General features: G+C 41.8%; 1 protein-coding gene across 4 annotated transcripts in view; it reads left to right on the top strand.

Moving 5' to 3' along the window:
* Map2k4 (mitogen-activated protein kinase kinase 4) overlaps positions 1-13,916 on the top strand; it is a 93,857-nt gene that overhangs the window by 40,985 nt on the left and 38,956 nt on the right. The gene's annotated exons all lie outside the window — the stretch shown is intronic.

Below are 13,916 nucleotides of genomic sequence, written 5' to 3'. Positions count from 1 at the left end.
AGAGATATATTTTGGTTATGTAATAATTTATATGGAAATACAAAGGATGTAGAATAGTGAAAATACTTTAAAAAAATAATAAAGGGTGAAGGATGTAAATTATTTGATTTCAAGGTTTAGTGTGAAGATACAATAACTAAAGCTTTATAGAAGAATGGTATTAATAAGATGAAACAGGAAGTTTAGCCCATGAGCACACATGTACATTCTGTTCATTTTTGTTCAGTTCCAGGTAAAGGATAGACTTTTATGATGGTGGAGCACACTGGGATGAGATCTGTAATAGAATGAACCAGGTCCTAATTCATACCATGTGCTTGAGATAGAGCACTGTCCTAAACAGAAAAGCAGAAATTCCATTCCCTTGTAAAGGGAAACGTCCTAATATAATTACCTGGCGCAGGCAAAGACTTATTTGATAGTACAGAGGAACATAGTAGTTGCCACCAATGATAAATTGAACTTCGTTGAAGATATTGTTCTTACCAGAAGTTTCTTCGGAAAGTATATAGGCCAGTCATGAAGTGAAAAAAATACTCTGCATTTACCTGACAAAGGACTTTCAGCTATGTAATGAACTGCAATTCAGAGTAAATGATGATTTAATCACTTCCCCTTGGTGGGGAGACCCAGTGGTAGACAGAGGAAGGGGAAACAGGTTGTCTGGATGAGATCAGATAGGCTGAGGCCGTATGATAGGGGAGGAGAATAGGGTGGAAGAGGAAGGGAGGGTGGGAACGGGAAGATACATGCGAGTGAATAATATTCAGGATGCAATCTGAATAAAGCATAATAAATTTTAAAAAATGGGTTTTAGACTTATGTGGGCATCTCACAGAGAAGCTTAAGAATAGGTAACAATGCATGGCAGGCATTTTTGACATTAGCCATCAGAAGAGACAAATACAAGTGAGAGTGATATTGCTCACCTGCCAGAAGGGCCGGGCCCAGACTTAAAAGGATACACAATGGTATCAGAATTCTCACATATTGTTAAGGGAATAGAAAAGGCTCAGCTACTGAGGAAAGCTCCTTGATAGTTTCTTATTAATTAAAACATGGCCTAGCATTGTATTCATTGCCCAGGGTGAAAATGCCTTATGAAAATTTGCATTTGAACATTAACAGAAACTGTTGACCGTGGTTCTCCAGCGAGGAAGACTACAAATGTCAGCAGTGGGAGGATGAATGGATAAATTGTATCTTACTAGAATGCAATAAAAGTGACTGAGCCACACAACCACAGTCCAGGAATGCTGAGACAAAGCCAGGCACAAAGGAGAGCACATATTGTTTGGTTCACCTGCCTAAAATTCCAGAGTGGCTGACGTCAGAACAATTCTTATCTTGGGGAGATTGACAAGAATGGCACAAGGAGTAGCAGGTTTTCTGTCTTGTTAAATCTTCTACGACCTAAGTGTATATGAATTTGCCAAGACTTAATGGTTATGGTGCAGATATTTCACTCTATGTAAATGATACTGTAATTTAAAGACACAGAACAGTAAAATTATATGGATAGATTGTTTATTCTTACTCAACAGTAATAGTGGTTTTCTGTCCTTTTTCTCAGAGCACACGTGCCTTTCAACAGGCATGATACCTGGTGATAAAAACACACACACAGATGACGGTTGAATCCACTTATCTTACTAGAGAAGCGTGTGACAAATGTTACTTCTGCTCATTTGATTTCCTTGAGGGATGTTTGAAAGAAACCTAGAATGATTGATTGATTTAATTTACTTAGCAGTGCTAGTGATTTCATCTAGGGCCTTAAAACTGCTATTGTAGTAAGGTTTCTACCTTTGGGCAGATCCTAACTATAGAGGGATTTGTTTGTGAAAAAATGTATTTATTTAGTTATATGCATATATGTAGGCGTGCCTTTGTGAGTTGATGTGCACTATGTGTGTGCGGATGCCTATGACAACCAGAAGAGGGCATTAGATCCCCTACTACTGGAGTTACAAGTGATTGCCATCTGAGGTAGGTGTTGGGAGTCAAGCTTAGGTTCTCTGCATTAAGCACTCTTAGCCACTGCTCCATCTCTCCAGCCTGAGTAAAACTTTCTAAGAGATTGTTGTCAGGTGTTACTTGGTGCTCAGTCTACTCTGGAGCATTTGTCGCATTATTCCAAGTATAGTGTACACCTGGGTGTTTGGCTTCTTTAGATAACATTACGAATTTGTCTTTATTGTGTGTTCAAAAGCATGTTTTTGATTCAAGTGTGGTATCATGAGCTTATAGTCCCAGCTACTAACAAAATCAAAGTGAGAGTTCCCTTGTACCAGAGAAAGACAAAGAGAAAGAGGCCAGCCTGGGTGGCATAGTGAGGCCCTGTCTCAAACAAACAAAAACCAGTTTCTTTTAACATAGATCCGTATAATCTTACTATTGAGATTGAACATATTGTTTTTAAAAATTAATGCATGCTTCAGATAAGAGTATTCAATATGTCTGGGTATGGTGGTACATGCCTTTAATCCCAGCACTTGGGAAGCAGAGGTAGATGGATCTTTGTGAGTTTAAAGCCAGCCTCGTCCAAATCATGAGTTGTAGGATAGCTGGAACTACAGAGTGAGACCATGTGTCACTGAACAAAACGAAACCACAACAACAAATTCATTAATACAGAAAATTATAGAATAATAAGCTTCCTGCTATTACTGCTTCTTTGCCAAGACTACTAAACAAGCAGATATATATGTTCTGGCAGAAAACTTAGTAGATACCAGACTTAGTCAACTTTTCACTGTGACAAAAGCAACTTAAGAGGGAGAATTGATTTTGGCTTGTGCTTTCAGAAGATTTCACTGGGGTCTGGATTTTTAAGGGGAAAAACCCCCAAATGCATTTTGAGATTAAGTTCTAGAAATCTGTAGGATTTGAATAGATAATTAGGTCATATCCATGTACCTGACAAGAAGTCGGTGCTAAATTGGAGATTTAAAAAAAAAGCAGAGCGTTGTCAGGATACAGGTGATGAAGCCGTCTAGTGAGAAGGTTGGACTTTATTTTGATGAGAAAATTGTACACAGAGCCAAACCCCAAAGAAACATAGTAGAGACTTAAGGAGCAGGCAGAGAATGAGAAAAGATGTTTGCGAGGCAATGGCTGCGTGTGATGTCATAGAAGCCCAGCATTTTACACGGAACCGGTTGGAAAGGGACAGATTAGCACTGTGTAATGCCAACAGTCTTTAGTGGGATTCCTTAGATACCCTTTTAAGTGCTGTGGTGGTTGGAGTTGGAAATAGACAGTCTGTTAGCTCAGGGCAGTTTCTTTACCTTCCTCTTTATGAAACGCAGCCCAGGAAAACGACCATCTCCGCAAGCTTTGGGCATAGCAGCAGGTCGCAGGCCAGCTCTCAGCAAACACACTGGCTGCAGCAGCCACATACAAAGCCGAGTGTTTGCCTTGCCCTCTTTACCATCACTGCTTCCTCTGTGAGGAAACAATCAGCTTTCCTATTTTAAATCAGTTTTGGCCCAACAACTGCATATTTCTCTAATTTGTCTGCTTAAGCCCAGACTGGCTTGCAACCTCCTACTGCAGCCTCCTGAATGCTGGGTTTATAGATGCCTAACACTGCACCCAGCATCTTATTACTTTCTGATTAAGAACATTAAAATGTGAGTGCTTCTAATGGATTATTTGAGCAGTTTTTTGTTTGTTTGTTTGTTTTAGGTTTTTTTTTTTATACCCCCCTCCCCTTTTTTTTTCTTTTGCTGCTTCTTAGGTCTAGGCAAAGACACTCATTTTGCTAGTAGTGCCAGGAAACAGGCAGTTTCCATGGTAACCGACAGGCTGGGTTTTACTGTGGAAATTTCCGGAATTAACAGAGCTGCATTGCAGAAGGATGCATAGAGCAGTATTCATATAGAGATCTTCACAGCGTGTGCAGAGAAGAGCAGTTGCTGTGTTATTGGGATAAGTGCATGTTTATTTTCTTGTCTAAGGAAGATTGGCAGGTGTGTGTGTGTGTGTGTGTGTGTGTGTGTGTGTGTATGCATGCATGCATATGAGTGCTCAGTAAAACATCTTTGAGGCATTTCATACATCCTGGCTCAGTAACCTGGGGCTTGCTTAAAGATTAAAAAAATAATAATAATAATGTGGCTTGGAAAGGACAATCTTCTTGGTGCCTTTGGAGAGAATTAGGTAAGTGCATCTCTTACAGGGATGGTAAGGAGCTGAGGGAAGCACACTTCTTCAGTAGATGGTAACAGTTCTTAGAAAAGGTGGGCCTAGGCAGAAGATGGCTTTTCCTTTTTAAAGGAAAAGTAGTAGGTAGCATGTTTGAGGAATCGGCTTTCTATTTTGAGCTGGAAATGCACCAAGGTAATTACTATCACCTGCTGAAAGACAGCAGCTAAGAGAGGCGCCCAGGATGCTAATACAGAGGTTTGGTGCACTAAGCACTTACCTAAATGGTAAAAAAGCCAGCAGGGTGTTGTTAGATTCCTAATCCTGTTGATCTGGGGTCTGGGTTTTTAAGGAAAAAAAAACCCCAAATGCATTTTGAGATTAAATTCTAGAAATCTGTAGGATTTGAATAGATAATTAGGTGTTTCTTGTGGTATAAAATTATAACTTTTAAAAAGAAAAGGGGTCTAGAAACGCAGGCAGTGGCTTTGATGCTCAAATGATAGCCAGGCAGCATTCATGTCGTGTGGCCAGGGGCTGTGACTTCTGGCCAGGCTGTTCTTGTAAAGGAAGTTTGACTGGAACACGGCTGTGTGTTTACAGCAGAGATTGTTTTGCAATGACTGTATTGTGAAACCTGAAGTATACTATCTGATGCTGTACAGAAAAGTTTTGAGACTCATAGTGTATTCTTAATGTCTGTTGTAAGTAACTGTTGTGACAGACTTGATACCTTAAAGCAATAGCAATTTATTCTGTCACAGTACCACAGTACAAGAGGCCAGAAATTGAAAATTAAGACCTTGGCTGGGCCGTGCTTCTTCTGCAAGTCCTAGAGAAGGCTCCTCCTTCTTCTTCCTCCCTTCAGTAGTTCTGAGCTTTTCTGGCCTTGTCTCAGGAGAGTTATAATCTCTACCTTTATCTTCACTTTTGTCACAGACCAGCTCAGCTTCAAAAACTCCTGATCCCAAGGACCTATCCCCGACAGAGCCAGTCCATGACACACTTTACCACCTTCCCTGTTTCTCTCTGACTCTCCTTTAAGGAGAGTCGTCATGTTTGAAATATCTGAAAAGTCATACATATGCATGAACAGTAAGAGTCTAATTTTTGTTGCTCTTAATGTTTTTTTAAATTTTAAGATAGGGTCTCACTACGTAACTCAGGTGGGCTTGGAACTTCTTATGCAGACCAGACTGGCTTCAAACCCACAGATCTCCTGTCTGCCCAGTGCTGGGATTCGAGACATATGCCACCATGCCCAGTGATTCTATTTTGGATCTACCTGAGTAAAGATGATCTCTTTCTGAGATCTGAAATAAGATTTGTAAGGATAAGGTTACATTCTGAGGTTCTGGATAGGTATGTATTTTAGGGGTACAGGGGATTATTGAAGAACTGAATTTTGTTTTCTTAAACCACCTTCTGTCTTCAGGCTAGTCAGTTCCTGCCCAGTTTTCTTTGGAAACTAGTGAAGAATATATTCTGCAAGAGACTTTGGCTATTGGGAAAGATACTGGACCCACTCTTCAAGTATGGGGCCATATAAACCATAGAGCATGGCCGTGTGCTGCCAAGAGGCAATGGAGGCACTAGGGTGCTAGAGAGGGAGACTACCAGAATTCACAGGGGACTTGGGAAGACATGCCAGCATCTTCATTATCCTCTTCTCATCTCTTCATGTCTTTTCTCAGCTCCCAAACTCCAAACAGTAACAAACACACTTGGAGTTTTAATGAAAAATGATTGGAACCAAAGCAAGACTCTGAGTTATGAGCGATGAGGACTCATGGCTCTGCCAGTGGAAACAAGCTGATGCGGAAGAAGTGCCGAGTAAGCAAATGGCAGATGGTGACGTGGAAGGAACACACCAGTGCAAGAGCCTGGGGCCTGGTTTTCATGGGATGTCTGCACTGTGGGAGAGTCTAAATAAGCAGCTGAGTCTTCCTACCTGTGCACATCTTGTGAGCCATAGTCATGAAAACAGTTTCTGCCGTTGTAGTCCTTGGAAATGCCGTCACTATATTCTAGGTCCGTGTTTGAAATGGGGTGTTTGTGTAGGGAAGAAGCAAACAGTAACCAAGGGGTTCGCATGTGAACGCTGCCCACAAGAGAAAGCGTCTTGCATTTTAAATTGATGGGCTAATGCCCACAGCCTTATCTGAACCTGTAAGGACGAAGCCCCTGATAGAGGTGGGCGTGGTCCTCCACGGAGATGATCGTAAGAACTGGACAGACGTGATTAGCAGCAGACCCTAATGACTATTTACTACAAGTAAGGATGTCCTAAACGACCACACCATACTTTCTGATAAATGGTGCTGGGATTATGGACCAAGTCTCTGGTAAAGACTAGTGTATTCTGACTTCATTCATAGATGCAGTGGGGAAACATGAAACCCCGTCCACGATTTTCAGAGAGAGTTTCCCAGAGAGAAAAGACCAAATGAAGTCTCATTTCTTTTCTAGTTGAATGCTTTAGTCTATAAATATGTTCATATTGGATGCCAAGTTGAGATGGTAGGAGGCCATGGGCTTTTCACTTAACCAAAACATTTGTGCATATGGTTGAATTGTGTGGTTAAGCCTAAATAGTTTTCCAGAAATACAAACATTCTCTTGAATGTAGTAACAGTTGTATTTATGGAGCTCATGAGTATGCCAGGATTATCATATGGTCTGGACTTAGATTAAGCTGCTTAATCACAGATGACAGTTATGCTGAGCTCTTTACCCTTGCTGGGACAGGTCTTGCTGTATGGTCTGCATTGGCCTGGAGTCTGTGATCCTTCTGCCGCAGGCCCCTGGGTGCTGCTGGCCTACGGTGCGCACAGCACCTGCCTGTCATGCTGACCTCTCATTGGCAGCTGTGCTAGTTATGATACTACCAAAATAAAAATTCTACCCAGGCGTTCTCTTCAAACAAAGACTGCCTGTGGAAGGGTGGCTGGCCTTCTCTGCCCTGTCTCAAGTCCCCTTGTATCCTTTTTCTCCCTATAGAAAAGAGCTTATTTCCTTTGGAGATTGGGGTGTGAGAGAAACGGATGGAGGCACACCTTATCTGGGAAATTGGGTCATCATGAGTGAATCATTGTGGGTGAAAGTAGAATAAGATTGTAGTGCCAGTAGGCCAAGACTTACGTTTTAGAATCCTCTGCTGTCAGTTCAGAGTTTACTAGTAAAGGGCAAGAGGACTAGGGGTGGGAGACTGTGCGCTGGGGCTGTGGTTATTCACATTACTACACTGGGCCCTGGTGTCTGTCTCACCAACTTGTGCCATTTCTCACCTGCACTGAGATGGAATGGGGGAGGCCTGCATGTCTATGGCATGCTTCTTCTGTGGCCTTGGTAACTATAGTTATCCTGGTTTCCCTACACTCCCAGACTCATGTCCTCGACACAAAGATGTTGACAACCCTTCCTAAATCTCCTTTCTCTGTAGTAGTCTGAGCCCTTGAAGCAGGGGCTAGAGATATTTGCAGCTTTTTTGTTTTTTGTTTTTGTCTCTCAGGGCCTACTACCATCCATGCCTGAGGCCCAGTGTTTTTAGGATTGTTTCTTCTTTCTGTCTTACCTACTGTGATGAGAACCTTGGTGCTACACTGACACAGATAAGGGTTTATAGGAGTAGAAAACATCTTGGCTGATTTTAAGAAGACTATCTCTCAGTAACATTTCTTAAGATTCAAAAGAGTTTCCTTCCTCCATCCCTAGCCAAGATTAGTTTTCTTTATAATATAAAGAAATTAATTTGTAAGGGTTGGAGAGATGGCTCAGTGGTTAGTAGAACTTGTTGTTCTTGCAGAGGACCTGGCTTAGTTCCCAGCATTCACATAATAGCTCATAACTGCTCATAATTCCAGTTTTGGGGAATCTGACACCCTCTTCTGGCCTCTTTGGGTACCAGGCATGCCCATAGTGCACATGCATATATGCAAGCAAAGCATTCATATATAAAAAAAATATATAAATAAATTTAAAAGAATATTTTTAAAAGAAATGTGACTTATAAGAAGAGGCTGAAAAGCCAAAATGTGAGACTAGGTTTAGATGAGTGAGCGGCAGCATTACTGAACAGGGTGTCAAATGACGAAGAGTCCTTCCTAGGAATCTGGAAGCAAAGTGGAACAGAGAGCACGTCACATGTAGCCTCCACACACAGGCACAACAGGTGCCAAGAAGTGGAGGGAAATAGCTGATTTCAAAACATAAATAACTGAAATTATTTTTTACATTCTTGAGTTCATTGAGAAGATAGACAAGCCACATTTATGACAGATGGAATTCATGTTCTAGATCAGCAGTTCTCAACCTTCCTAATGCTGCAGCCCTTTAATACAGTTCCTCATGCTGTGGTGACCCCCAGCTGTACAAGCCATGAAATTATTTCATTGCTACTCCAGAACTGTAATTCTACTACTGTTATGACTTATAATGGAAAATTTGTGTTTTCTCATAGTCTTAGCCAACCCTTGTGAAAAGGTTATTTGACCCACAAAGGGGTCACAACCTCAGGCTGTGAACTGCTGCTCTAGATAAAGAACTTTTGGGCAAAGCAGCAGTGACAAGGCAATCAGATGGCCTGACAGGACTCAGTGGTGCTCTTTCAGGCAGCAGAGCCAGAAGTAATTATTGATCAATGTGCACAGGATTGTTAATGTACAGCAGCGACGCCGTAAAGTGCAAGCAGGGAGAGTCTTGAGCCAGCACTGGTGGTGTTTGCCCAGAACCCCAACACCTGTGAAGCTGAGGAAGAAGTTGAGACTAACTCTGTCTATACAGAGCTGTCTCAAGAAAGAGGGGTGGGGGAGGAGTTGCTTTATCTTAGCATCCTTTCTAGTTGGAATACAAATCAGAAGTGGACTCTTGACTGATGGGTATTGCTGCCCTTCCAAGGCTGTGCGTGCATGCTGTACAGCCCTGACCAAAATGAAGCTTCTGTTAGTGACTGCGGTATTAGAATATTTTAGTGGAATTTGTCAACTAGTTTTTGTAGTTTATGCATATCATATAGAAAAATACAAAGTGTGTTTGCTTTCTGAATTGTGAGCGAGGCTTTCCTTTTTATTTCAGCAGCCTTGTTGAGGGAGCTGGCCTCTGGTGTCTGGGTAGACAGGAGCAGCTCAGGAACCTGCCTTGCTGCTGTGTTTGCAAGGTAGACAACCCTGTATTAACAGAGGGCAGAGGGAAGGTTTGAGTGCGGCTGCAGCCATTTCACCTCCTTGGTTAGGTCACTATATTAAAAAAAAAACAAACATGCAACTTAAGTTCACCCACCTACATAGGAAGCAACATGAAATCTACCCACCTATATAGAAAGCCCCAGGCAGCTTTATCAGACACTTGGGATAGAAATATAACTTTTTCAGCGTTTGGTCTGATTAATGTTCTGGAACATAATGTTACACGCAGTTCTTTGTTTGTTTTTGTTTTTTTAAATCTGTAGGCTTTGGGAAATTAGACTTGTGTGGGTCAGTGAAAAGATGACAGCTAACATAGATGTAGGATTAAATAGTAAATGAACAGGTTGATAGTCCAAAAGCCAAATAATCAGAAAAGACATTAGTACAAATTTGTAGTATCAGAAGGGACAGTTTTGTAGATTTTCATGTGGCAAGGTAAGTCTATGATTTCAGATTTTAATCTGTACACACTGATGCCACTTTAATAATAAGGCCTGCGGGTGTGGTGGTGCACGCCTTTAATCCCAGCACTCAGGAGGCAGAGGCAGGTGGATCACTGTGAGTTCGAGGCCAGCCTGGTCTACAAAGTGAGTCCAGGAAAACTCTGTCTCAAAAAAACAAAAAACCAACCCCCCCCCCCAAAAAAAAACCAGCCTGTATTAAATGGATCAAGTTGTTCTATATCAAATGCCCTACTTAAACTCTGGTATGTTCTATAGAGTATGTTACTTTTATGGACATACATTCCTTTTGCATGCACATAGTATGTCAGTTTTTCCACTATGTGAGTGTGTATGTGTTTTCTTTAGGAACCTAGAATTATTTATTAGATTTAGGACATAGGTCTCTAGATATCAGATGCAGTTGAGAATTCCTTAAGGCAGAGCTTTTGGCTGAAGTTGCTGTGGGGCTGAAGGTGTTTAGGGTTGTTGTCTGCCAGCCACCATATGCTGAGCGAACTTTCCTGTTGACCTGTCTCCTCTCATGCCAGATGCAGGGGACACAGGGCTCGGCCTCCCATGGGAATCACTAGGAAATAAATAACATTAGGGACTTTATTAGTTCAGAGTAAATTTGTGTACATACAAACATCAAGTGCATACACAATGGCATAAGCCCAGTAATTTCTTTCCCCAATTCCATAGATTCATCTAGAGATAGGCTAGAGCTCATGTAGTGTTGTCACAGGTGAAGTCTAGAGTGCTTTTGTGGTCACCCTGTCTTTCTCTGGACACTATTTCCTTTCTCAAGGGCATTAAAGGAGCCTGGAGCCAGAAGGAGGAGGGGAAGAAGTTGCATCAGCTCCTTTAAGCACTGTGTTCCTATTTACCATGTCTAACTGCAAGGATTATTGGTATCTCAGATGAGCTCTTTAAAAACTAAAACCAAACCATTGACTGTGAGGCTTAAACAACAGAAACCAATTTCTCTTATTTGTGGAGGCTGGAGAGTCCAGTAAGGAGTTACTAGCAAGATAGGTTCCATCCTGAAGTCTCTTCCCATCTTTTCCTCACGCATGTGGGAATGTAGCAAGCTCTCCGCTGTTTTCTCTTTCAAGAACACTAGTCTTGTTAGACTAGGCCCTCACCTCAGCCATCTCTAAGGCCCTTTCTTCAGTCAGTCACACCAGGCATTCTGTGGCATGTGAATTTTGAGAGGGAACACAATTTAATTGATAAGCATTGCTGCTCATGTAGGAAGGATGGTGAGGAGAGTGGGTGTGGGCAGCATGGTGGATGTATCACCTACATATTCTACCTGACTTTCCCAGCTTGGTAGTAAGGATCTTGGAGTTGGGACCTTATGGATTAGTCACTGAAGGCATCAACGTGTAGAAAACTGAAGAGAAATGAAGGCTGTTGGGGAGACTTTTCTTTTTTCTTTTTTCTTTTTTTTTTTTTAATTGAAAGGCATTATCCTAGAGAGTCAGGGAACTTTTTTCCTCATGAAGAGTGCAGTCAGAGTATAAACGTAACATATTTTCTTTGTTGTTTTGTCTTTTTTTTTACACGGGGGTGGGGGTTGGAGGCAGGAGAGAAACATGCACACCTGCAGTGACTTGCTTTTTGAGGTCAGAGCATACAACCTATGGGAGTTAGTTTGCTCCTTCCTGTGTGTGATCCAGGAATTGAACCCAGGTAGTGGCGATTGGCAGCAGGTGTCTTAACCCACTGAGCCTTAATGCCAGCCCCTTGCCAAGCTTTCCAATAGATGTGTTTTCTAGTCTTTGTAGGCTTTTTTCCTAGGTCCCTGTCTTAGTAGTATTCTGTTGGTGTGATGAAACACCATGACCAAGGTAGCTTTTAAAGTAAGGCATTTAATAGAGGGCTTGCTTACACTTTCAGAGTGTTAGTTCATGCCCATCATGGTGAGAAGCATGGAGACAGGCGGCAGGCGGCGCGCTGGAGACGGAGCTGAGAGCTTACTTATGTCCTGATCCACAGAGAATCTGGGCCTAGTTACTCCTAGTGACACGACTCTTCCATTAGGGCTACACTTATTCCAACAAAGCCAAACCTGCTAATCCTTTTCAAAAAGTCCCACTAACTGGGAATCAAACATGAAATGCATGAGCCTATGGAGGCCATTTTTACTCTACCACAGCCCCTAACGTACTTTAGAGTAGAAGCTGCCTCCCAGCTAGAGTTCATGGTTGGGTTCCGGCAGACTCACTAGCTAGTGCTGTACTTCTTTACGATCCTATGGAAGCCATTAAAATTGGGCGGTTGAAGTGGAAGCGTTGAAATCGTTCAGTTTTCCTGGGAAGGTTGTGTGAACATGCTATGGTGATGGTTGTCACCATGATGTGGCCTCTGATTTTGTAGTATGTTCACAAAGTAGAATATCAGGTGGCTTGTTCAGTTTGGGATATTTTTATTAGTTCAGTAAGACATTGTATCTCTTAACTATTAACTGTTCACTGCACAGTGACTAATTAGCAGAGAGATTCCATAATGCTAGAGTTTTCCCGTAACAGTGTGGAGCATTGTGCCTGTTGCTCTTCCACGCTCTATTCACCAGTGCTGCGCTCACTCCCATTCTCAAGGATGGCAGCATATGCATGTGACACAGTGCAGTCATGGAGTGATGTCCCATGAGCTCACCCATATTATGTTGGTTCAAAGAAAGTCACAGATTTGCCCGTCCAAAAAGAGAAACCTGAAAACAGTCTGAGGCCAAGAGGGGACGATGTTGGGAACCATGTGGTGATGACTGTGGCCCTCATATTATCAAATAGTTAAAATACTGATAATTTACAAATAATTTCAATTAACTTTTTGTAGATACCTTCACTGTTAGGCCAGTGCTGTGTTTTATAAGTGATTTAAATAAGCCATGGAGATGGTATTAACAGTGATTATAGAGCAATGATCACTATAAATGGAATTTCTTTATGCTAGAGTATTTCCTGGCTTACCCTATCTACTTCAGGAGGAAGATTACTGAGAAAAATCTCTTTTTATGACCCAAATATATTTTCCATCATCAGAGATCAGTGCTGGCTTCATCAGGACTAAAGTGACCTTGGGTCCCCAGTTGCTGGGCCTCTGTCACTGGAAACTAGCTGTGACAAGGCAGGGGTAGAAGCTAAAAGCACTGGTGTAAGTGGAAGCCACTGACTCAAAAGTCACAAGCCTGCAGTGTGAGAACCTCTTGTTTGGAGCACAGCTTCCCTAACTCATTCATATAAAATATACTAATTAATAGCTATACTCTTGAGTGCTGCTTATTATCAACATTAGTTAATATGGGCTTGGGGAAGAGAGATTTTAGCATTCTAATGCTTTCGAGGCCTGTAGTATTAGCCACAAAAAAAAAAAAAAACAAAAACAAAAAACAAAAACAAAAACAAAACAAAACAAAAAAAAAAACCAAACAGTTCTGCACATTTCAGGAGACATTCCAGAATTCTTCAAGAAGCAAATAGATAAATGAGCCGTAACCCTTCCATGCTCTTATTACAGGCTGGATTTTTGGTAACTTAGTATGAAATTGAAAACTAGTTGATATTCAGTGTCTCTTCATGTGTGTTGCACTTTCTAGTTTGACATAGCTTGTTCTCACATATGGGAAGAGGGAAGGAAGAAAGAAAAGTCTGGTTTCTGTATTGGGATTCAGGTGTGATATTTAATGCAAAGTTGCCTCTGCTTTTTTAATGCGTAACCAACTCCCTTATCAGCACATTACTCCTGCTGTTGAACAGAGGTCAGAAGGTTCGAATAAGACGGCACAGATTTCCTCTTAGTTAGCTGGCTATTTGGTTAACTGTTCCCCCTTCAGCACAGTGTAAACAATAACAGGACTGTATATTGCTCATTACCAAATGCTGCTACAGGCACCGGGGATGCTAGAAACGCTGCTTTCCAGTTTACCCCATGTGCTCTGCTTCGGTTGCTGTAGGCTGCTCCAGGGCTTTGCAGTTTACAACAGTAGCTCAGGCTGCCCTGGGTACAGTCAGTGAGTGTTGGAAACAGCTTTACAGTTAGAGGATGTGGTCCGAGAGGATTAGAGAAATGAACTCTCAACTCTGGGGCTCTTGGTTGGTAATATAGTTTTGAAGGCTTGGAAAAGGTCTACTATTGA

This window comes from Acomys russatus, chromosome 25, assembly GCF_903995435.1.
Source record: "Acomys russatus chromosome 25, mAcoRus1.1, whole genome shotgun sequence".
In the NCBI taxonomy this organism is placed as follows: domain Eukaryota; kingdom Metazoa; phylum Chordata; class Mammalia; order Rodentia; family Muridae; genus Acomys; species Acomys russatus.
This window is presented reverse-complemented; position numbering and strand designations above follow the sequence as displayed.